This window comes from Dendrobates tinctorius, unplaced genomic scaffold, assembly GCF_039654945.1.
Source record: "Dendrobates tinctorius isolate UK_male_01 unplaced genomic scaffold, ASM3965494v1 ptg000005l, whole genome shotgun sequence".
In the NCBI taxonomy this organism is placed as follows: domain Eukaryota; kingdom Metazoa; phylum Chordata; class Amphibia; order Anura; family Dendrobatidae; genus Dendrobates; species Dendrobates tinctorius.
This window is the reverse complement of record NW_027361673.1, coordinates 11,945,755-11,969,190: the sequence shown is the minus strand read 5'-3', so window position 1 is coordinate 11,969,190 and position 23,436 is coordinate 11,945,755. Positions and strand designations below refer to the sequence as shown.

General features: G+C 39.4%; 1 protein-coding gene across 2 annotated transcripts in view; it reads left to right on the top strand.

Annotated features, from left to right (window-relative positions):
* Positions 1–23,436, top strand: part of THRB (thyroid hormone receptor beta) — a 448,771-nt gene that overhangs the window by 105,873 nt on the left and 319,462 nt on the right. For both annotated transcript variants that reach the window (XM_073568345.1, XM_073568354.1), the window contains exon 2: positions 7,163–7,267. The gene's annotated coding sequence lies outside the window, so the exon portion shown is untranslated. The remainder of the gene's footprint in view (positions 1–7,162; positions 7,268–23,436) is intronic.

Below are 23,436 nucleotides of genomic sequence, written 5' to 3'. Positions count from 1 at the left end.
ATTAATTGAATTTAGAATCTATATGGCAACAGTTTAGATTACAAATTAGTCCTAAACCATGAAAAACACATGCATTGGAATATTTATTTCAGCTCATGTACAATATTTACATTATGGCAGACCCTTGTAAATTATTCACTCTTTGTTTCATTGCAGCATTTGGTAAATTCAAAAAAGTTCATTTTTCTTCTCATTAATGTACACTCTGCACCCCATGTTGACTGAAAAAATACAGAAATGTAGACATTTTTGTAAATTTATTAAAAAAGAAAAACTGAAATATCACATGGTCATAAATATTCAGACCCTTTGCTCAGACACTTATATTTAAGTCACATGCTGTCCATTTCCTTGTGATCCTCCTTGAGATGGTTGCACTCCTTCATTGGAGTCCAGCTGTGTTTAATTAAAGTGATAGGTCTTGATTTGTAAAGGCACACCTGTCTATATAAGACCTCACAGTTTACAGTGCATGTCGGACCAAATGAGAATCATGAGGTCAAAAGAACTGGCCAAGGAGCTCAGAGACACAATTGTGGCAAGGCACAGATCTGGCCAAGGTTACAAAACAATTTCTTCAGTACTCAAGGCTCCTAAGAGCAGAGCGGCCTCCATAATCCTTAACCCCTTCCTGACATGAGACGTACTATCCCGTCCATGGGACCCGGGCCCCTATGCCCATGGACGGGATAGTACGTCTACCGCGATCAGCGGCCGGGTGTCAACTGATTATCACAGCTGACACCCGGCACAATGTGTCAGGGGCGGTCACGGACCGCCCCCGACACGTTAACCCCTTGCACACCGCGATCAAACATGATCGCGGTGTACCGGGGGTTAAAGGGAAGCATCGGGGGCTCCTTTCCTGCAGGCCCCCGAATCCAAGATGGCGACGGGAGCCTTCGGGGGCCTGCAGGAAGCTGGCTTCCTCAGTGCCTGCAAAGCGCAGGCATGAGGAAGCCTTCTGCAGTGCCTGTGACAGATTTCTGATCTGTCACAGTGATCTGTGATGTGACAGATCAGCGATCTGTCACAGGACAGTGATGTCCCACCTGGGACTTTTTAATAAAGTAAAAAAAAAAATAAAAAAAAGTGTTAAAATAAATTAAAAAAAATCGCCAAATAAATTAGAAAAAAAAAAAAATATTCCCCCAAATAAATCCATTTTTTAGAAATAAAAAAAAACAATAAAAGTACACATATTAGGTATCGCTGCGTCCGTAACGACCAGCCCTATAAAACTGTCCCATTAGTTAACCCCTTTAGCGAACTCCTTAAAAAATAAAAATAAAAAACGAAGCAAAAAATAATGATTTATTATCATACCGCCAAACAAAAAGTGTAATAACGCGCGATCAAAAAGACGCATATAAATATCCATGGTACCGCTGAAAACGTCATCTTGTTCCGCAAAAAACGAGCTGCCACACAGCATCATCCGCAAAAAAATAAAAAAGTTATAGCTCGCAGAATAAAGCGATGCAAAAATAATTATTTTTTATATAAAATAGTTTTCATTGCATAAAACCGACAAAACATAAAAAAATGACCTAAATAAGGTATCTCTGTAAGCGTACTGACCCGAAGAATAAAACCGCTTTATCAATTTTATCGCACGCGGAACGGTGTAAACGCACCCCCCCAAAAGAAATTCATGAAACGCTGGTTTTTGTTCATTCTGCGTCCCAAAAATCGGAATAAAAAGCGATCAAAAAATGTCACGTGCCCGAAAATGGTACCAATGAAAACGTCAACTCGTCCCGCAAAAAATAAGACCTCACATGACTCGGTGGGTCAAAATACGGAAAAATTAGAGCTCTCAATATGTGGTGATGCAAAAACTATTTTTACAATAAAAAGCGTCTTTTAGCGTGTGACAGCCGCCAAACATAAAACCCGCTATAAATAGTAAATCAAACCCCCCCGTTATCACCCCCTTAGTTAGGGAAAAATAATAAAATAAAAAAAATGTATTTATTTCCATTTTTCTATTAGGGTTAGGGTAGGGTTAGGGCTAGGGTTAGGGTTAGGGCTAGGGTTAGGGCTAGGGTTAGGGTTAGGGCTGAGATTAGGGTTAGGGGTGTGTTGGGGTTCGGGTTGGAGTTAGAATTGGGGGTTTCCACTGTTTGGGCACATCAGGGGCTCTCCAAATGCAACATGGCGTCTGATCTCAATTCCAGCCAATTCTGAGTTGAAAAAGTCAAATGGTACTCCTTCCCTTCCAAGCTCTGCCATGCGCCCAAACAGTGTTTTACCCCCACATGTAGGGTATCAGCCTACTCAGGTCAAATTGCAAAACAATTTTTGGGGTCCAATTTCTCCTGTTACCCTTAGGAAAATAAAAAATTGGGGGCAAAAATATCATTTTTGTGGAAAAAAATGATTTTTTTATTTTCACGCCCGAGCGTTATAAACTTCTGTGAAGCACTTGGGGGTTCAAAGTGCTCACCACACATCTAGATAAGTTCGGTGGGGGGCCTAGTGTCGAAAATGGGGTCACTTGTGGGGAGTTTCAATAGTTTAGGTACATCAGGGGCTCTCCAAACACACATGACACCCGCAGAACATTCCATCAAAGTCTGCATTCCAAAATGTCACTGCTTCCCTTCCGAGCCCCGACGTGTGTCCATACAGTAGTTTTCTCCCACATATGGGGTGTCAGCGCAATCAGGACAAATTGGACAACAACTTTTGGGGTCCAATTTCTCCTGTTACCCTTGATAAAATAAAAAAATTGGGGACTAATTGATCATGTTTGTGGAAAAAATAAGATTTTTTTATTTTCATGCCCGGGCATTATAAACTTCTGTGAAGCCCTTGGGGGTTCAAAGTGCTCACCACACATCTAGATAAGTTCCTTAGGGGGTCTCGTTTCCAAAATGGGGTCATTTGTGGGCATTTCCACTGTTTAGGTATATTAGGGGCTCTCCAAAGGCAGCATGACACCCGCAGACCATTCCATCAAAGTCTGTATTCCAAAACGTCACTACTTCCCTTCCGAGCCCTGACGTGTGTCCATACAGTAGTTGTCTCCCACATATGGGGTGTCAGCGTACTCATGACAAATTGGACAACAACTTTTGGGGTCCAATTTCTCCTGTTACCCTTGGGAAAATGAAAAAATTGGGGACTAATTGATCATGTTTGTGGAAAAAATACGATTTTTTTTATTTTCATGCCCGGGCATTATAAACTTCTGTGAAGCCCTTGGGGGTTCAAAGTGTTCACCACACATCTAGATAAGTTCCTTAGGGGGTCTCGTTTCCAAAATGGGGTCATTTGTGGGGGTTTCCACTGTTTAGGTACATTAGGGGCTCTCCAAAGGCAACATGACACCCGCAGAACATTCCCTCAAAGTCTGCATTCCAAAACGTCACTACTTCCCTTCCGAGCCCAGACGTGTGTCCATACAGTAGTTTTCTCCCACATATGGGGCGTCAGCGTACTCAGGAAAAATTGGACAACAACTTTTGGGGTTCAATTTCTCCTGTTACCCTTGGGAAAATAAAAAAATTGGTGACTAATTGATCATGTTTGTGGAAAAAATACGATTTTTTTATTTTCATGCCCTGGCATTATAAACTTCTGTGAAGCCTTTGGGGGTTCAAAGTGCTCACCTCACATCTAGATAAGTTCCTTAGGGGGTCTAGTTTTCAAAATGGGGTCATTTGTGGGGGTTTTCACTGTTTAGGTACATTAGGGGCTCTCCAAAGGCAACATGACACCCGCAGACCATTCCATCAAAGTCTGCATTCCAAAACATCACTACTTCCCTTCCGAGCCCCGACGTGTGCCCATACAGTAGTTTTCTCCCACATATGGGGTATCAGCATACTCAGGACAAATTGGACAACAACTTTTGGGGTCCAATTTCTCCTGGTACCCTTGGGAAAATAAAAAAATAAAATGGTGACTAAAAGATCATTTTTGTGGAAAAAATATGATTTTTTAATTGTACGGCTTTATGTCATAAACTTCTGTGAATCCCTTGGGGGTTCAAAGTTCTCACCACACATCTAGATAAGTTCCTTAGGGAGTCTAGTTTCCAAAATGGTGTCATTTGTGGGGGGTTTCCACTGTTTTGGTACATCAGGGGTTTTCCAATCGCGACATGGTGTCCGATCTCAATTCCAGCCAAAAACGTCAAATGGCGCTGCTTCCCTTCCGAGCTCTGCCATGCGCCCAAATAGTGGTTTACCCCCACATGTCGGGTATCAGCGTACTCAGGACAAATTGCACAATAACTTTTAGGGTCCTGTTACCCTTGGAAAAATAAGAATTGAGGGTGAAAAGATCATTTTCGTGGAAAAAATATGATTTTTTAATTGTACAGCTTTATGTTATAAACTTCTGTGAAGCCCTTGGGGGTTCAAAGTTCTCACCACACATCTAGATAAGTTCCTTAGGGGGTCTAGTTTCCAAAATGGTGTCATTTGTGGGGGGTTTCCACTGTTTTGGTACATCAGGGGTTTCCAATCGCGACATGATGTCCGATCTCAATTCCAGCCAAAAACGTCAAATGGCGCTGCTTCCCTTCCGAGGTCTGCCATGCGCCCAAATAGTGGTTTACCCCCACATGTGGGGTATCAGCGTACTCAGGACAAATTGCACAATAACTTTTAGGGTCCTGTTACCCTTGGGAAAATAAAAATTGGGGTGAAAAGATCATTTTTGTGGAAAAAATATGATTTTTTTTAATTGTACCGCTGTACGTTATAAACTTCTGTAAAGCCCTTGTGGGTTCAAAGTTCTCATCACATATCTAGATAAGTTCCTTGGGGGGGTCTAGTTTACAAAATGGGGTCACTTGTAGGGGGTTTCCACTGTTTAGGTACATCAGGGACTCTCCAAACGTGACATGGCGTCCGATCTGAATTCCAGCCAATTTTGCATTGAAAAAGTCAAACGGCGCTCCTTCCATTCTGAGCTCTGCCATGTGCCGAAACAGTCGTTCCCCCACATATCAGGTATCAGCGTACTCAGGACAAATTGCACAAATTGCAGTCCAATTTCTCCTGTTACCCTTGGTAAAATAAAAAAAATTGAACCTGAAGTATTTTTTTTGTGAAAAAAGTTAGCTGTTCATTTTTTTTTTAAATATTCAAAAAAATTCCTGTGACGCACCTAAAGGGTTAATAAACTTCTTGAATGTGGTTTTGAGCACCTTAAGGGGTGCAGTTTTTAGAATGGTGTCACTTTTGGGTATTTTCTATCATATAAACCCCTCAAAGTGACCTCAAATGTGATGTGGTCCTAAAAATAAAATGGTGTTGTAAAAATGAGAAATCGCTGGTCAACTTTTAACCCTTATAACTTCCTAACAAAAAAAAATTTTGGTTCCAAGATTGTGCTGATGTAAAGCAAACATGTGGGAAATGTTAGTTATCAAGTTTTTTGTGTGCTGTATCTCTGTGATTTAAGGGCATAAAAATTCAAATTTGGAAAATTGCGAAATTTTCAAAATTTTCGCCAAATTTCCGTTTTTCTCACAAATAAACGCAAGTTATTTGAATGAAATTTTACCACTAACATGAAGTACAATATGTCACGAGAAAACAATGTCAGAATCACCGTGATCCATTGGAAGCGTTCCAGAGTTATGACCTCATAAAGGTACAGTGGTCAGAATTGTAAAAATTGGCCCGGTCATGAACGTGCAAACCACCCTTGGGGGTGTGAAGGGGTTAAAAGGAAGAAGTTTTGGACCACCAGAAGTCTTCCTAGACCTGGCTATGTAGCCAAGCTGAGCAATCGTGGGAGAAGAGCCTTGGTGAGAGTGGTAAAGAAGAACTCAAAGATCACTGTGGCTGAGCACCACAGATGCAGTAGGGAGATGGGAGAAAGTTCCACAAAGTCGAGTATCACTGCAGACCTCCACCAGTAGGGCCTTTATGGCTGAGTGGCCTGACAGAAGCCTCTCCTCAGTGCAAGACATATGTAAGCCCGCATAGAGTTTGCTAAAAAAACACATTAAGGACTCCCAGACTATGAGAAATAAGATTCTCTGGTCTGATGAGACAAAAATAGAACTTTTTGGTCATAATTCTAAGAGGTATGTGTGGAGAAAACCAGGCACTGCTCATCACCTGCCCAATACAATCCCAACAGTGAAACATAGTGGTGGCAGCATCATGCTATGGGGGTGTTTTTCAGCTGCAGGGACAGGACGACTGGTTGCAATTGAAGGAAACATGAATGCGGCCACATGCAGAGATACAGTCATATGTTAAAGTTTGGGCACCCCTATTAATGTTAACCTTTTTTCTTTATAACAATTTTGGTTTTTGCAACAGCTATTTCATTTTCATATATCTAATAACTGATGGACTCAGTTATATTTCTGGATTCAAATGAGGTTTATTGTACTAACAGAAAATGTGCAATCTGCATTTAAACAAAATTTGACCGGTGCAAAAGTATGGGCACCTCAACATAAAAGTGACATTAATATTTCGTAGATCCTCCTTTTGCAAAAATAACAGCCTCTAGTCGCTTCCTGTAGCTATTAATGAGTTCCTGGATCCAGCTAAAATCACATAGGAGTGGCTTCAGAACAACTCTGTGACCATTCTTGACTGGCCCAGTCAGAGCCATGACCTAAACCCAATTGAGCATCTCTGGAGAGACCTGAAAATGGCGGTCCACCAACGTTCACCATCCAACCTGACGGAACTGGAGAGGATCTGCAGGGAAGAATGGAAGAGGATCCCAAAATCCAGATGTGAAAATTTGTTGCATCATTCCCAAGAAGACTGATGGCTGTGCTAGCTCAAAAGGGTGCTTCAACTTAATACTGAGCAAAGGGTCTGAATACTTATGACCATGTGATATTTCAGTTTTTCTTTTTTGATATTTGATAAATTTTCAAAAATTTCTACATTTCTGGTTCTTTTCAGTCAAGATGGGGTGCAGAGTGTACATTAATGAGAAAAAAAAATGAACTTTTTTGAATTTACCAAATGACTATATTGAAATAAAGAATAAAAAATTTAAGGGGTGTGAATACTTTTCATACCCACTGTATGTATAAATATATTTTTGGTGCAAACGCTCACTAAAAAGTAGCCCACCTAATTAAAAAAAATATATATTTGTCATAATTTTGTGTAGCTGTAATTTTCAAGCTTGTATCTAAAATTCTACATCTTGTTTTCCATTTTAGAATCCAAGAGACATTTTGCACATCCCACCGGAAAACAAGGCAGAAGACTATTTAATGGTCACACGATAGAAACATTTTTTTGAGGATTATGGCCATGAATGTCTAGTAAGTGTTTGTTTAAAAAAGGGCTTTAAAAAATTGTAATGTATTCTATTATAAGCAGATCCAAGAGCCGTAAGCTGCTACTTTAGATATTAACGATTTGCTTTGTGAGTTTAGAAAATGAACTTTTCTTATGGAAATGAAATGTCCTCTCCGTGTTACTTTTTCTTTCCATGCTTCCTCGGTATTGATAGGCTACTTGGCCTCTAGTGGTATTGGCCAGACTGTGATTAATTGAGCAAATGTGATGATTTTATTGGTTGCAGATATATTTTTCATTAGTGAAGTAGGATTATATTTTTCATTAGTGAAGTTGGATTCTGTTTTCATTTAGAATTTGCTTTTAGTGAAATAATGATTTTTCTAGAAATTGTGTTATTGCCCTATCTAGAATACCCTTGCATGATGAGATGTTAGAAAAAGTAAAGGCAGCAAGTTACGTTTTATTGTAATGTTCAAAATCACTACTTAGGTAGATATAGGGTGATTCTGATCTCTTCATTTATACAAATATGTGAAACTGGGCTGCTCCTAAATGATAGAACTCGATGTCTAATCTTGGACCCTCCAGTATTTCTTTGGAACTGGTTCAACATTTCTGTTCATGAACATGAGATGATACAGTATTTCTCTGGATAATATAAGAATACATTTTAACTATTGCCAATTGAATAGTAAAAGTCTAAGCTTTAGGGAAAAAGTAAAATCTAGGATGTCTTCAGGTGTACCTTGAAGCATTTTGGACCCGTCATGCACCTGGACCAGGTTGAGACTGCTACCTACGCTCTCTAACACCAAGCATTAGCTCAAGGAGAGGCAACTAGTGAGCATGCGCTCTGAATGCTTGGTCCTGGTGGGGGGTCGCCAACAACACTCTTTGTCTGTGCCAGGGTATTTAGAAACATTATGAATTCTGTGAACTGGACCTTCACCCTGGGTATGCCTAGCTACATCTCTACTGCCAAGAATGTCAATACAATTCTTATCTTTTCAACATTATTAATGTGGTTTGCAACTCCTTTTTATTGATGATCTAGCCTTCAGATAGGCCATCAATCTTTGATCAGTGAGGGTGCATTACCCGGCAGCCCTGACAATCAATTGTTGCTGGTGGTGGTCGGAAATCCTTGCCGGATCCTGCACAGTATTGAAATGATTCTATAGCGTCTGTGACCACGTTCTACAACTCCACCCTACTTTCAAATGAAGAGGTGGTGGATCTGTGTTAACCTTCCATGGCCATTATAGTTTTGACAAAGCTGTTGTGTACCATAAAACTTTAGGCCACTGCCGGTGCCAGTAACATCACCCCCTCCGATCAGATTTTGGTGGCTTATCCTAAGGGGAAGCCATTAATTAAAAAGTAGTGATCAACCTCTTTCAGCAATAGTGATGGGATAAAATTTCAGTAGAAATCAAAAAGTATCCAAAACTTGTAATGATTTACATGTCTAGGTTTTAACTTATAGAAATGATATTGCAGTGGTTTACAATTTACTAAATTATAGTAACATTTTAGTTTTCAGATGTATGATGCGTTAATTAATGTGTACAACCTTTATTTTGTTAATTAAGGGTAATTTCAGTAAATTTGTTCTATTACGGTATTTGAAGTGCTGACATTTGACATTTTGTTCTGATCCAGTCATTCAAATGAGAATATAAAGAATGTTTTTATTTGAGTTGAGACTACACTCTGAAGTTTCAAATGTAATTAATTTTTTTGAGTGTTGTTTATCGATATTTCATGAACCGCTCATAATGGGTTGCTGTGTATTTATTTAGCAATTCACACGTTTTTTAATCTTACGACAAATTTGTGCGCTATGGTTCTTTTTTGTTGCTCAGAGTATGCAACTCAAGTAAAAGAACAGTTTACATTCTCTCATTAAAGGAAATATGTTATCAGAAAAGAAGTTACTGTTTACATCAGGAGCAGACAGAGATAGAAGAGGGCCCCTGTAGAAGAACAATGAACAATATGTGGGCCCTTTGTAGTCCAATAGCTCAACATAATACAGAGTTCCTCCTGTTTTGGAGGTGGATGTGACCCTTACCTCTTAAGCCCCTGAGTGACTGTATACATTGCACCAATGCTATGTTCACCCCTGGTTTACATCAGGTTTTTATATTACCATATTTTGCGGTTTATAAAACGCACCGGATTATAAGACGCACCCCAAATTTTGAGGAGAAAAATAGGAAAAAAAGATTTTTTTTTAATAGCATGGTGGTGCTTCTTACAATCCATGCATCTTATTGCTTACTGGGGGTGGTGGCTGAGATGAACCAGGGTTCCAAGGTCGTGGCTGGCAGAGGCAGGAGTGAGGCGATGCTGTGGACCCCAGACTGGAAGAAAGGGCTGTTCTGATGTGCGACGCTGCAGGTGCTGGGTAGTGCGAGGGCTCCGCCAACATTTTGTGAAAACCCAGAGCCCCCAAACATCCATGGTTTACTTTGTGGTGGACTCTGGGAAAATGGATGCCGAGGGCAGCGCATGTGCAGATGGAGATATTGGCGCTGAGATCTCATCTCCCTATATCTTGGTGCCGAGATCTCCATCTGTGCATGCACTGAGGCGGCAGCCATTTTCCCGGAGTCCAACACAATGTAAACTGTTATGAATGAGTCACCGAAGGAGGAAAAAACAAAAATACAAGCTAAGTCCAGAAAACCGGAGAGGTTGGTAGCTATCGGATTGCAGACCCCTGATCCTATTCACACAACTAACAGTAGCCGTGGGGGGTTCCTACGGTGCCCTAGACCCCTCGTTCACAGCCGGAGAACTAAATAAGCCTAAAGAAAGAAAGGGGATATCTAAACTGCCCCAGGCAAGACCCCAAAGCAATAGACAGCCCCCAACATGTATTGTCGGTGAAAAGCAGATGAAAACACAAACACAGACAGAAAGACAGGTTGAGCAAACGATGGGGCCCAACTAACTAAATAGGAAAGGACAGAAAAGATGCTGGCTGCAATCCACAAAAATTCTGCCAAAATAATGTCCAACACGTCTGATAGAAAAAAGGCCCTGAAGTCACTAGACTTCAAAATCACTATATCAGCATTCAGGTATATTCTGAAGACTGAGCAAAAGATCAACTTGACCAGAGACAAAAATGGAGCTCAGCCTGTACCAACAAGGGCAGGCAGAACACAACACTAAGTAAACAGACACAATCTCATGGAAAAATAAGAGAGCAAAAACTTAGCTTTCAGAAGACAGGTACTGAACTGGTTTGCAAGAGCTCAGAGCAAAAGGATCACCAGCAACCCTGCAGGGCATCAGCTGCCTTATATCCACTCAGTGAATCCGGGTGTCCAATCACGCTCCGCCTGTTCAGATGACAGGTTTTTCCCATCCCAATCAATTTCACTACCTCTCTTCACCAGCAGAGGGAGTTCATCAGACATCAATGGTGAAGGGGAAAATGAACTCACAACAGTAAACCATGGAAGTGCGGAGGTCCCGGGCTTTCACTAAATGTCGGTGGAGCCCGCGCACAACCGAACACCCGCAGTGTTGCACCTCCAAACACCCCCTCATCCCAGCCTGCAGCCTGCAGCAATGTGCCACTCTTGCCTCCTCCAGCTGGAACCCTAGGACCATGTTCCACCATGGCCAGTAAGGTATATTTGAATTAAAAGACGCACCCCCATTTCCCCCCCCAAATTTTGGGGGAAAAAGTGCATCTTATAGTAAAAATACGGTAAATATAATTTTTATAAACTTTAGAAAAAAAGTAGAAATCTTGCAGTTTTCACACTCACCACTGGGGCTATTCTGGATTCTTACTTCCTGTTCTTTCAGGAAATCCACATCTAAATTTGTAATGATAGGCTCAGACCCTGTCTTTAGTTTTGAAGTATTGAGTGAACATTTGCAAAGGTCAATGTGAAGAAAGGGGGAATAGGAAGAACTGTGAAATCACCTATTGTGATTGGTGGATCCTGTGTTATTAGCGGTGTATAGAAGTGTTACCAGGTAATCCTGGTCTTAATAATAATGAGACTTCTGAAAGCTCTTCTTGAAAGAACAGGAATTATATGTCTAAAAAAATCCACAGTAGCCACAATGAAAACGGCAAGATTTTCATTTTCTTTAAAATACAGATTGTGATATTTTTTTTTACAATGTGTTTAATACAAAAACTTTATTTAAACAGTATGTCATCCTCTGATGATACTTTTCTTTTACTGACATTTATTTTACCTTTCCAGTTAGCTTAAAGTTAATATTTAAACTGACTACATTGAAATATCAGCAGAGTAAATCATATACAGATCAACAAATCAAGTGTATGATGACATTTTTTTACTGCAACTAATTATATTATTTTCAACTTCTGAATTTTAGGCAGTGTTCATCATATTTTTTTCAATTTACATAATTTTGTGTTATTATGCTCTATAATATCTTTTTGTGAATGATCATTTTATTACAATCATTGATCTAGATTTTGAGCTTTTAAAAAGGGAACAACTCCACCCTTATCTACGGCTGTGTTATTTTATTGCAACTAAACATTGTTCTGCTCAGAAAACTGTTTAAGAGGAGCATTTTCTAACCATTCAATCAAGTGGAAAAAAAATAGTCCACAAAAACAGGCAATGTTTGTGTAGAAACAATAATGGGGCACAGTGCAGTGTCTAACGTGCCAAATAATTAGATTTGCGGCATATACAATATGTTTAGTCTTTTATACCTATTCTCTCTTATTTGTTTATTTATTGTACATTGCGCTTCATTTTTACAGTATCAGTATACCAAAACTAGGGGCTACCAAAATGGATACCAGACAGGATCACGTCACTGCTACCAATTGTGTAAGAGTGACAGCGTTATTTCGTGTACACATGCTTTCTACATATGGTATGATAGATCTGTATTTTTATCCAACTATGAATTATAAGCCAAATTGACTTTTAAATAAAACTGCAAAATGTAAAAGCTTTACTAGTAGTAATGTTTTATATTACCATACACTTAAAGGGAAGCAGTCTGTCGATTCATGCTGCACAAACCACGGGCAGCATGAATCAGAGCCTGGATGCATGATTGCTTCCCGGTATGATTTACTCCGATACACATTAAAGAGAAAACATAGTTTAGAGATCTGTCCAAGCACGATAGGGAGTGATGTGACAAGTCCAGCACCGCACCTAGCTGGCTTCTCCAGGTGATTGACAGACCTCTCCTTATGGGCATACATGGGAGAGACCTATCAATCAAGTAGTGCGAGGAGAAGCTGCTCAGGGGCCACATCAGACTAGATTCAACTCTTCCTATGATCTGGTTGAATCTGTAAGCTATATTTTCTATGAAACACAGGAGCGTTTCAAAGAAAAAAAATAGCACAAAAGTAGACTGACAGGTTCTTTTATTTAAAAAAAAAGCATTAAATTTATAATTTCATATAAAGTAATATAAAAAAACAGCACTCCAATATTGGCTGCAACATGTAATATTAAAGCAAGTTATTTAAAACTAAACACATAATGTAGTGGTTTATCCCATTGCAGGCTGCCAAACACCATGTTTGTCTGTTATTAGCATACATGAATATGGGAGTAACCTCAGCACTCTGCTCTCTGTCTCTCTACTAGCTAAAGCCAAAGCTGATCTTCCACATGATACATTGCGCTCCTCTTCTTGTCCACTGGTGGTCAGTTACCATCAATGGACGGACAACAGGAGCAGTGGGAGATTAATTTCACATTGAGATAAATGAATATGCCAAAATTAATTTTGAGTCCAAATTGTCTGGATCATTTGAAAAATCTGATTTGGAATGAATTGATTCTGCACAAATCAAACATGTTTCTAAGTCTCTTATTGCCCTGAAAAGACGTGTATGATACTCTGAAGGGTAAAAGACTGTATCCAAACCCCTTCTAACTCCTAAGTATAAACACGCCCTTAGAAACGTCACGGTGGCTCCATATATACAGTATACTGCGTCTATGTGTATAAATGAATATTACATTTTGGTTTAAAAAAAAAAAGGCAATGGACAGCTATGGCCTTCATCTGTTACTACTGGCCAGACCGCTGAGGCTGACAATGCTGCTGCTCCCACTTTCTCCTGCATTCTTAATTGGTAAATTAAGACATTTTTAAATGAGGCACCGATGAGCTTGTGCTGGTTATTGATAGAGATGAGTGATTGTTTTAAAGTGAATCAAAATCACCTTAAATTTCAGGAAAAAATGCAGTTCTTTAAATCCAACCGGGAAACCATTTTGCTGGATTCTGTAGGATCCAGAAGTGGTTAAAAACCTCCATAATAATATGAAAACCTTTCTACGGCCCTCACCTGTCAATCCCTACAATTTAGTCTTCTCTTCAGACATCTTTTCACTTCCTTTTGTCGAGTTTTCTCTTCCGGCATCTTCAGTGGCTATGGCATTTATTAGACCTTGCAACATCATAACATCTCAAGGCATCAGATATCAAGAATATGTGAGTTTGAAATTCGCAGCTTTTCTAATTTTTTTTTTATCCAATGTTACTTGCTGACTTTTTAAAATTGAATAAATACATTTTGAGATTTTATCTTACCACGCTGTGAAACCAGATTTGTGGAATTTTCATGTCTTCACAAGTGTCATTGACTAGGCTTCATGCTACATCATGACATGTGTCACAGCTCAGCCTAGTGTGCTCGATGGTTGCTGAATATGCCAGAAGAAAAATCTAGACGTGACCAGAGAGAGCAGCAGTTGAGGACCCAAGAGAGTTGAGTATTAGTTTGATTCTCCATGTTGGAGGAATCTGCCATATTCCAATTAGGTTGAGTCGCTCATGACTAGATTTGAGTGGTCACTCCTCACTAAATTGGCAGAGACTGACCTATAGTTAATGGTGGTGTATAAATGCTACTTTCCTTAAAAAAAACCAAACATCAATATTGGGTCACAGACAGTGCACAGATGCAACAAAATGAGTGCAATGCAGAATTGTCAGTTCACTTAGACATAGAGCATTAAACCACAGACACAGTGTGATTGTGAATTGTGACATTGAGTGCTCCATCTCTTCCTGTCTAACATAGTGTCGATGACAACCATCTCTCTGCCTCAATCTATTAATTTCTTGTAATTAAATGTTTCTATTCACTTCTCCTCACACAATATCTCTTTGTACCAAGTCTCTCTGACTGAGCTCAGAGGTACAATCTCCTATTAATATTCCTTACAAAAGGTCAGCAGCTTCTCCTTCTTGGACTTTTGTAGTGGCTACAAGTTATCAGTGACTACTAACTAACAGTCTCTCATAATTGGCTGTGCTATAGAGTGGTTGCCTGCAAGGCATTAAGGGGATGTCAACCATGCCATGCCCCAGGTCATGTTATCCTCTTTCTCTGTCCTTTGTTATTTGTAACAGTGAGGTGACCATTTTTTATTGACTTACCGTACTATTTTTCATAAAAAAAAATTGTTTTCTATCGAGAGTACTCAATAGTGGTTTGATTTTATTTTTTAAAAATTGAGTGCCCAGTCGAGCACTGTACTATTAAAATCAAACTATTTTTATACTATATTTTTCCCCTTCACACCTTCCAAAATGTTAGTGCTTATAGTGTTGGACCAAAACCTATCATTACGCCTTGCTAACTTCTAAATAAAACCTTGATGCCCGGAAGCTGTAAGAACTTGAAGTGTTTACTTTGAACATTGAATGCACAGATAAAATTATAAAACCTTGATGACATTTTGAAATGTGAACAAGATAAGTTTGTTTTGCTACTTTCTTGAAATACGGTACATGCATACATTTTCAAATGATACTATCTTGCTAAAAATAACAGAATGTCCCTTTCTAACTAGTGGGTTTACCTTGTAAGTCATACCAAGTGTTAAGACATGCAGCAATCAAATATATAGTAATGCAATGTCGTATCAGCAAAAATCGTCAGTCTATGTCACATGCCATTATAGACCATGATTTGTGCACTGTTGAAGTTACGCTGAGACAGAAAAAAGCCTTTCCCAAACTGTTTCCATGAAGTTGGAAGCATACAATTGACTAAATTGCCTTGGCATGCTAAAGCATTAAGATTTCCCTTTACTGGAACTAGTCCAGCCTCTGAGAAACAACTCTACAGCATTATACCTCCTCCACTAAACTTTGCAGTTTTCACAATGCAGTCAGGCAGGTAATGTTTTCTTGGCATCAAGATCGGGACACAGAGAGAAGAGGGCCCCAGTGCACAAACAATATATTGTATTTGTGCAGTCCAAAAGCTTATCATAATGCATAGTTGCACCTGCTTTGGTTATGGAAGCGGGCCCCCTTACTGCCTGGACTGGTTGCACATTTGGCATTTGACCAACACTCATCCATCAGACTGCCAGATAGAGAAGAGTTTGATTTATCGCTTCACTCAATGCATTTCTATATTGTTGCACTGTGCTTGATAATGTATACGTTTGCTGCTTGGCCATGGATCTCACGGCGCAGTTTTATGCTGATATTAATGGTTTTGGTGTCTGCAGTTATTGAGTCAGTAGAGCGTTAGCGACTTTTGTGCACCATGCGCCACTGCTCTGTAACTTTACGTGGTAGCTACAGTTTGGCTGAGTTGTTACGCTTAATAAACACTTCCATTTTTCAATAATACCACTCAGGGTTAGATCATGGAATATTTAGGAAGAAAAAAATGTAACATTGTTTCAAGCTGTGACAGTTTCTTCTTCAGTTCTCCAGTAATATATGGTATTTCTTAGGAAGCAGACCGATCCTTTTAAAGCAATACATAAAGTCTTGCAGTGTCAGATTAGCATTATAACTTAGAAAGCAAATAAACAAATAGGAATGCAACGAGAACCACATAGTCTATGATACTTCTACATCACAGACTGGAGGTTGAAAATATTTAGCTCTTAAGGAAATCTGGAAATGTTGCCCAATTCTTACTCAGAATTACTATCCGGACTTGTTTTTCAAAGTGAAATTACCAACCTGTGCTTATATCGCTAACAGTAATAAAAGAAAACAAATAATTACAATTTTAGGAAATAAAGATCATTCATTATTATATAATAAAAAGTTATACCGTTTTCTAGTATAGATTCTACATCAGTTTCTTGTGTTATTTTTCTAATTCTCTGAATGCTACCATCCACCAGAAATCTTCATTGTTTTACTTCCAGGGGAAACTTTGTGTCCCAGTTATGTGATGGACTCACAGATCATTTACTTTAGAGTTAGAGTTATGCTATGTCCATTACTAGGACAGTGTTATTCCCACCTCAGTCTTTCATGGATGAAATGGATATAACTCCATTGAGATCTATTCTCAACCACAGGAGATGGGGCTATCAAACCAGCAAAGAGTGGTTGAGCTATCCTGTTTCCAAAACTCCAGTAGAAATGAATGGACGCTACAGAGATGTCATGGCACAGTCACTCTCAACTTCTTCTGTTAGCCCTTCTTCTGTGGCTGGTACAAGAGTGAAGCTAATCTAGTCTCACTCAAGAGAGGCTAAGATGTGAATAATTGATTATTTAACCCTTTACCTACATAGGGCGTACTGTTACTATTAACTATTACTGTGCAAACTGAAGATATTGATCAACTCTTTATGCATCAAATGGCCAAGTTCTCAAAAACATATGACATAGCTGTCATAGGAGATTTCAACTATCCAGACATTTGTTGGGAATCTCTCTCAGGCAAAACTAACTGGTTAAGCAAATTCTTATCCTCTCTTGCTGACAACTTTATCTTCCAAAAGGTAAGGGAGAAAACAAGGGCATCTGCTACTTTGGATCTAATCCTTATAAACAGGGAGGAAATGGTTGAGGAGGTAAGAGTGGCTGGGACCCTAGGAGGTAGTGACCATGCTATTTTAGAATTTTGGATAACTAGAGGAGGAAGACCTGTGAAAACTCAGACTTCAAACTCAGAAAGGCAGATTTTAAGGGACTCAGAAAGAGAACTGGAGGGATCCAATGGCTGGATATCCTTAAGGACAAAAATGTCCAGGAAGAATGGGAAATCTTGAAAAATGAGATTCTCAAAGCACAATCGTTATCATTTCCAAAAAGAGGGAAGAATATGAAGCATTTAAGGAAACCTAGATGAATGAACACAGAACTTAGACACATGCTTAAAGGAAGAAATAAATGTTTATCAAATGGAAAGAGGGAGGCATATCTAAAGAAGAATATAATGCTGTCTGCAGAACCTGCAGGGAACAAATCAGATTATTAAAGCTGACAATGAAGTAAGGCATGCAAGAGACGTCAAAACCAATAAAAAAGGATTTAGGGGATATGTCAAAAGTAAAAGAAAAGTCAAAGATGCTATAGGATTTTTACAGGATGAAAATGATGAAATGGTAAGAAAGGATGTCGAGAAGGCCGAACTTTTAAATTCCTATTTTGCATCTGTTTTCTCTCAGAAAGGACATGTAACATAAACTGATCTTCACTGTCCTATTAAAAATAGAAGAATCTAGGATATCTATAAACAGAAAGATAGTGAAGAAACACTTAGCTAGCATAAATGAATTCAAGTCTCCAGGTCCAGATGAATTACACCCCAGAGTACTGAAGGAGCTAGCAGAAGAAATTTTTGAACCACTCTCGTAATCTTTGAAAATTCTTGGAGAACAAGAGAAGTCCCAAAAGACTGCAGAAGAGCAAATGTTGTTCCTATCTTCAAAAAGGGAGAGAAGGTGGACCCAGGGAACTATAGGCCGGAGAGTCTGACTTCTATACCGGGAAATTATTAAGCAACATGTAGGTACATACCTGGATAAGAATGAAGTGATTAACCAGAGTCAGCATGGGTTTGTAACTAATAAGTCATGTCAAACTAACTTAATTTCCTTCTATGACAGAATCACTGACTGGGTGGATCAGGGAAATGCTGTAGATATAGTATATCTTGACTTCAGCAAAGCATTTGACAAAGTATCTCACACCATCCTTATTGAAAAAATGACAAAGTATGGAATGGACAAGGCAACTGTTAGGTGGATTCATAACTGGCTTAGTGATCGGACCCAAAGAGTGGTCGTAAATGGCTGCACATCCAGTTGGAAGAATGTCTCAAGTGGGGTACCACAGGGTTCTGTCCTGGGCCCTGTATTGTTCAACATCTTTATCAATGATTTAGAAGAAGGAATTGAGGGTAAACTGATTAAATTTGCTGATGACACAAAGCTAGGAGGGATAGCTAATACTAGAGAAGAGAGGATTCAAAAAGGTATAAATAAACTGGAGCAGTGGGCAGCAACTAACAGAATGTTTTTTAACAGGGAAAAATGCAAAGTACTACATCTGTGCAATAAAAATGAACAACGCATAAACAGAATGGGAGGAATAGGGCTAAGCAACAGCACATGTGAAAAAGACTTGGATATGCTAATAGATCATAAACTGAACATGAGTCAACAGTGTGATGCAGCAGCAAAAAAGGCAAATGCAATTCTGGGATGTATTAACAGAAGCATACAGTCTAGAGCACGTGAAGGCATTATTGCCCTCTACTCCTCTTTGGTCAGACCTCATCTGGAATACTGTGTTGTTATGACTGAGTCACCATAGGAGGCAAACACAAAAATAGAAGCTACGTCCAGAAAACCAGAGACGTTGGCAACTATCAGATTGCAGACCCCTGAACCTATCAACACAACTAGCAGTAGCCATGGGGGGTTCCTACGGTGCCCTAGACCCCTCGATCAAAGCCGGAGAGCTAAATAGCCTAAAGACAGAAAAGGAAATCTAAACTGCCCCAGAGCAGACCCCAAAGTAAAAGGCAGCCCCCAACATATAATGACGGTGAAGCAAGATGAAAAAACACTCACACAGATAGAAAGATAGGCTGAGCAAACGATGGGGCCCAAGCTAACTAAACAGAACAGGAAAGGAAGATTGCTGTCTGCATTCTGCCAAAACCCTATCAAAGACATAAGCCAACAAGCTGATATGGAAAAAGACCCTGAAGCAGCTAGGCTTCAAAAACTAAATCAGCACTCAGGTATTTTCAGAAGACAGAGCTAAAAGAATTCAGCTCACCCCAGCAGGGAATGGCAGAAATCCAGAAAAACAAAGCAAAACAAAGTCAAAGGACAAATGCAAAAAGCCGAGCAGAAAACTTAGCTTTAGAAGAGCAGGAATTCAGACTGGTCTCCAAGGATCCCACAGAGAAATCACCCGCAGGGCAGAAGGGCGTTGACAGCCTTATATCCAGTCAGTAACTCCAATCAGCCAGTCTTCATCATTAGGCTCAGGTGTTTGATAATCAGGCTCACTACCTTTCTTTACCAGAAGAGGGAGTTCCTCGGGCCTCAGTAGTGAAGGGGAAAATGAACTCACAACACTGTGTCCAGTTTTGGGCACCACATTTTAAAAAAGACATCAACAAACTGGAGCAAGTTCAGAGAATAGCGACCAGAATCGTGACCGGTCTGCAAACCATGTCCTATGAGGAACGGTAACAGGATTTAGGAGTGTTTAGTTTGCAAAAAAGAAGACTGAGAGGAGACTTAATAGCTGTCTACAAATATCTGAAGGGCTGTCACATTGTGGAAGGATCATCTTTATTCTCATTTGCACAAGGAAAGACTAGAAGCAATGGGATAAAACTGAATGAGAGGAGACCCAGATTAGATATTAGAAAAAACTTTTTGACAGTGAGGGTGATCAATGAGTAGAACAGGCTGGTCTGTTCTGTCTGTCTGGTATGATTTAGTGAATCCTGCTTTGAGCAAGGGGTTGGACCAGATGACCCAGGAGGTCCTTTCCAACGCTACCATTCTATAATTCTATTAAGGTCTATTTCGTGTGCGGGTATATGGAGTGGATTTATGAGTGGTTTAACCACTTGAAAAGAATGGAATGTCAGAAAATGACATAATTTGAAGAAAATTTTTGTGTTACATGTGTTTTTTTCATATGACAATATGTATTAAAAATATTTTTTTGCACTTTTCCCACTGGCTACTTTGGCTATTTTAGACCCCCACTCCCTGTAATTACAGGAAGAGTTGTCAGCAGGGTCTTTATTATCAGAAGCAGGATTGCAATGACAGGTCGCACCTCTATACACAAGTATTGACAAAGGACCCATAGTTCTCTATAGGAGATGTCACAGATGACCCTGCTTCCCCTTGAATTCACTTTGACCTTTGCACAAACTCAGATGATTTAGTACAAGTGATAGGATCTGAGTCTTCTCATTGCTTCTAATGTACATGTGGATTTCCTGAAAGAACAGGAAGTCAAGATGTAGAAAAGCCCCAGTGGCCAATTTTTATTTTGAACGTTGTGACATGGAAAGAAAATAAAACCTTGCCAAAAATTGAAAAAAAAAAAAATTAACGCAAAAATGATTTAAACAATAGGTTATTTTCTGCTGATACATTCCTTTTAAATACCGCTCTCATTGTTTTATGTCACCAAATGGGTGTGCAGTTACTGTGTAATACTCATTAATAGCGCTAGTTAGTTTGTCCCCTAAAGGTTTATAGAGCCAACTGAAAAAAGCATCTATTATGGCCTTCTGGATAGATTGTAGTCAGAGAATAATTGAACTGCAGAAACTGTTCGAGTGACTGCAGCTGCTAATAGACAATAAAAGGTAATTAGAAAAAATAAATTTGTATGTGAGTGAGTAAAGTACTGCGTATTGTACATAAAAACACTTCAGGTGAGGATACACAGGGCAATATTGTTCAGGCAAGGTTGGCGTAAAGTGCTGCCCACACAGGTCAAAGAAAGCATAGCATAATGAATAGTAAAAAGATAATATGTTCAAAAATCTACAGACTTTTTTGTAAAGTGCTTATATGTTGGTTGTTTATGAACATTTTTAGTATAAGCAGTTTATATAGAGATATATATACAGCAAATAAAGTTACTCCTTAAAGCTGATGTGTTGGAAGTTTGGAGAATGGGCAAGTGTGAGCATGTCAGTAACTTTGTAGAGGTTTAGTTTGTGATTGATTGATGACTGGGTCTGAGCATTTACAGGCATTTTTAGGTGTTTAAGGTATACAGTGGACTATATAGGCAAAAAAATGTGAGAAAAAGACAAGGTTCTCCCTAGTGAAATACTGTTGGACAGTTTGTATAGATTAAAGTGCGTATATGGACTTACCTTCGGATCAACCCCTTCTTGATCAAAATGTTTTGCCCCATAAAATAATAAAACTTATACTTACCTCTCATGCCAGCGCCATTCACGCAGTGTCGGGACTCATTCTCCCCACCACAGTTCTTGCTTTTGAACAGATCGATCATGAAGAGGAAGTCCAGGCTGCAGCTGATACCAGACTTCCTCTTCATGTTCGATTCATCCGAAGGTGGAGACAGTGACACCAGCATACTGATTGGGTGCCGGCATCATGTGTCACAACACCGCACTAGAGCCCCGGGGAGAGTGACTGTCGACATCATGGGAACGGCGTCGGCACAGGGGGTGAGTATAAGCTTTATTATTTTATAAGCTAGGGGTATGATAAGAAGTTGTCCAAGTAGTGGACAACTTCTTTAAGGAACATGAGAAAGAGTTCAGGGTATTGTCTTGATATAAAAGATCTAAATCTTGTGAAGCATTGATAATCCATTCAAGTCCAACCTAACAACAGAGTTCTTGTGGAGTCCATGCCTCCATGGGTTGGAGCTGTTTTGACAGTGCAAAGGTTCCTAACACAGAATTAGGGAGGTATTTATGATGTTACCACTGCATAAAAGGAGTTTGTTCATGTTTAATTGTATCCATCTAAGCTAAAAATTAGACCAACTTTGCAAATATCTGCAGTTAAGATATCCTATCACGTAGTGTATACAGCTCATATGCAGACTAATATATTTCTATGGTACAGGATACAAACAAACACTGCGTAGTCGGATACTGTATTTGCATGCTTTTCTATTTTCTCTACTTACTGTATTTGCTAGCTGATATTTGGTAGGTTTCTTTAATGTATACATGCCCCTTTTTGTTCTTACCAAGAACCAAGATACAGGAATTGCAAATCCACTTGAGAAAATTCAAAAAAGAAGAGTGCAGTGTTACTTACACACTCTTGAATATCATAAAAATCCTTTATTTGGATACATGGACTGTTTTTCTCTTTTAATCATAAAAGTGAACTTTGACTACAGTAACAAGTAAGGAATGTGCTGAAATGCAGCAAAGCAGGGGTTTTATTTGTTTAAAGTGTGAATTGGCACTTGGATGAGAAGCGGGCACTGCTAATGTAATGACTAACTTTTGTTCTTCTGCATGGAGTATAACATTTCAATATACACTCAAATGTGCCATGGTGCTAAGAAGTGATCAAAGGGCTAGAAATCAACTGAACTAGATCCCATTGCTTATGAATGTGATAGAAATAAAGTAGACTTCTAGATTATTATTATTATATGGAATGTATCTACCCGTATGTTGGAATGAATTAGGTACCAGCTCTGGAGGATAATGAGAGGCTGAAGTTAAATGGTAAATGCACTGATAAGTTTCTCCTGTCCTCTTAGTTTACAGTATACAGACATTCTTTGAGACCTTCTTAGGTCAATGGCATTATTCTGTAAATCCAAATAGAATCTTGGGTTCTCATCTTACACAATTCAGTGCTTGGTCATTAGGTGTCAGGATCTTTATTTTAGGATTGTGTGGAATGTGCACAGTTCTGGGATAATCTAATATGCAAATTGCCTCTTCAGAAAGAAAGAGGACTTTTACTCTACAGCGCCACCTATTGGTAGTAGCGATCCTACAAGTCACAATCAACCCTTTAACGAGTCTTGTAGTATGACTTAGGATACAAGCCAAATCAGAATCTCAATTTGCAGACACGGTGTTTCGAGCTGTTGGCTCTCGTCAGTGCAAAGTATGAGATCTGATTTGGCAAGTCTCCTTACCTTGACAAGCCACAGCTGGCATGTCACTCTCCGCAAGGAGAAACCTTACTTCTTAGACCCTAGTCCAGAGCCTCTCACCTTGCACGGCGAATAAGTCTCCTTACCTTGACAAGCCACAGCTGGCATGTCACTCTCCGCAAGGAGAAACCTTACTTCTGGGATAATCTAAATAATTCTTGTGTGGTTGAAATCTTTGCCATCATCTGCTGATGGAAGATGAAAGACTACCTCAGTTAAGAATATGAATGTATAGTCATGACTCAAATTTTGGTTTTCGCAAAGTTTGCTA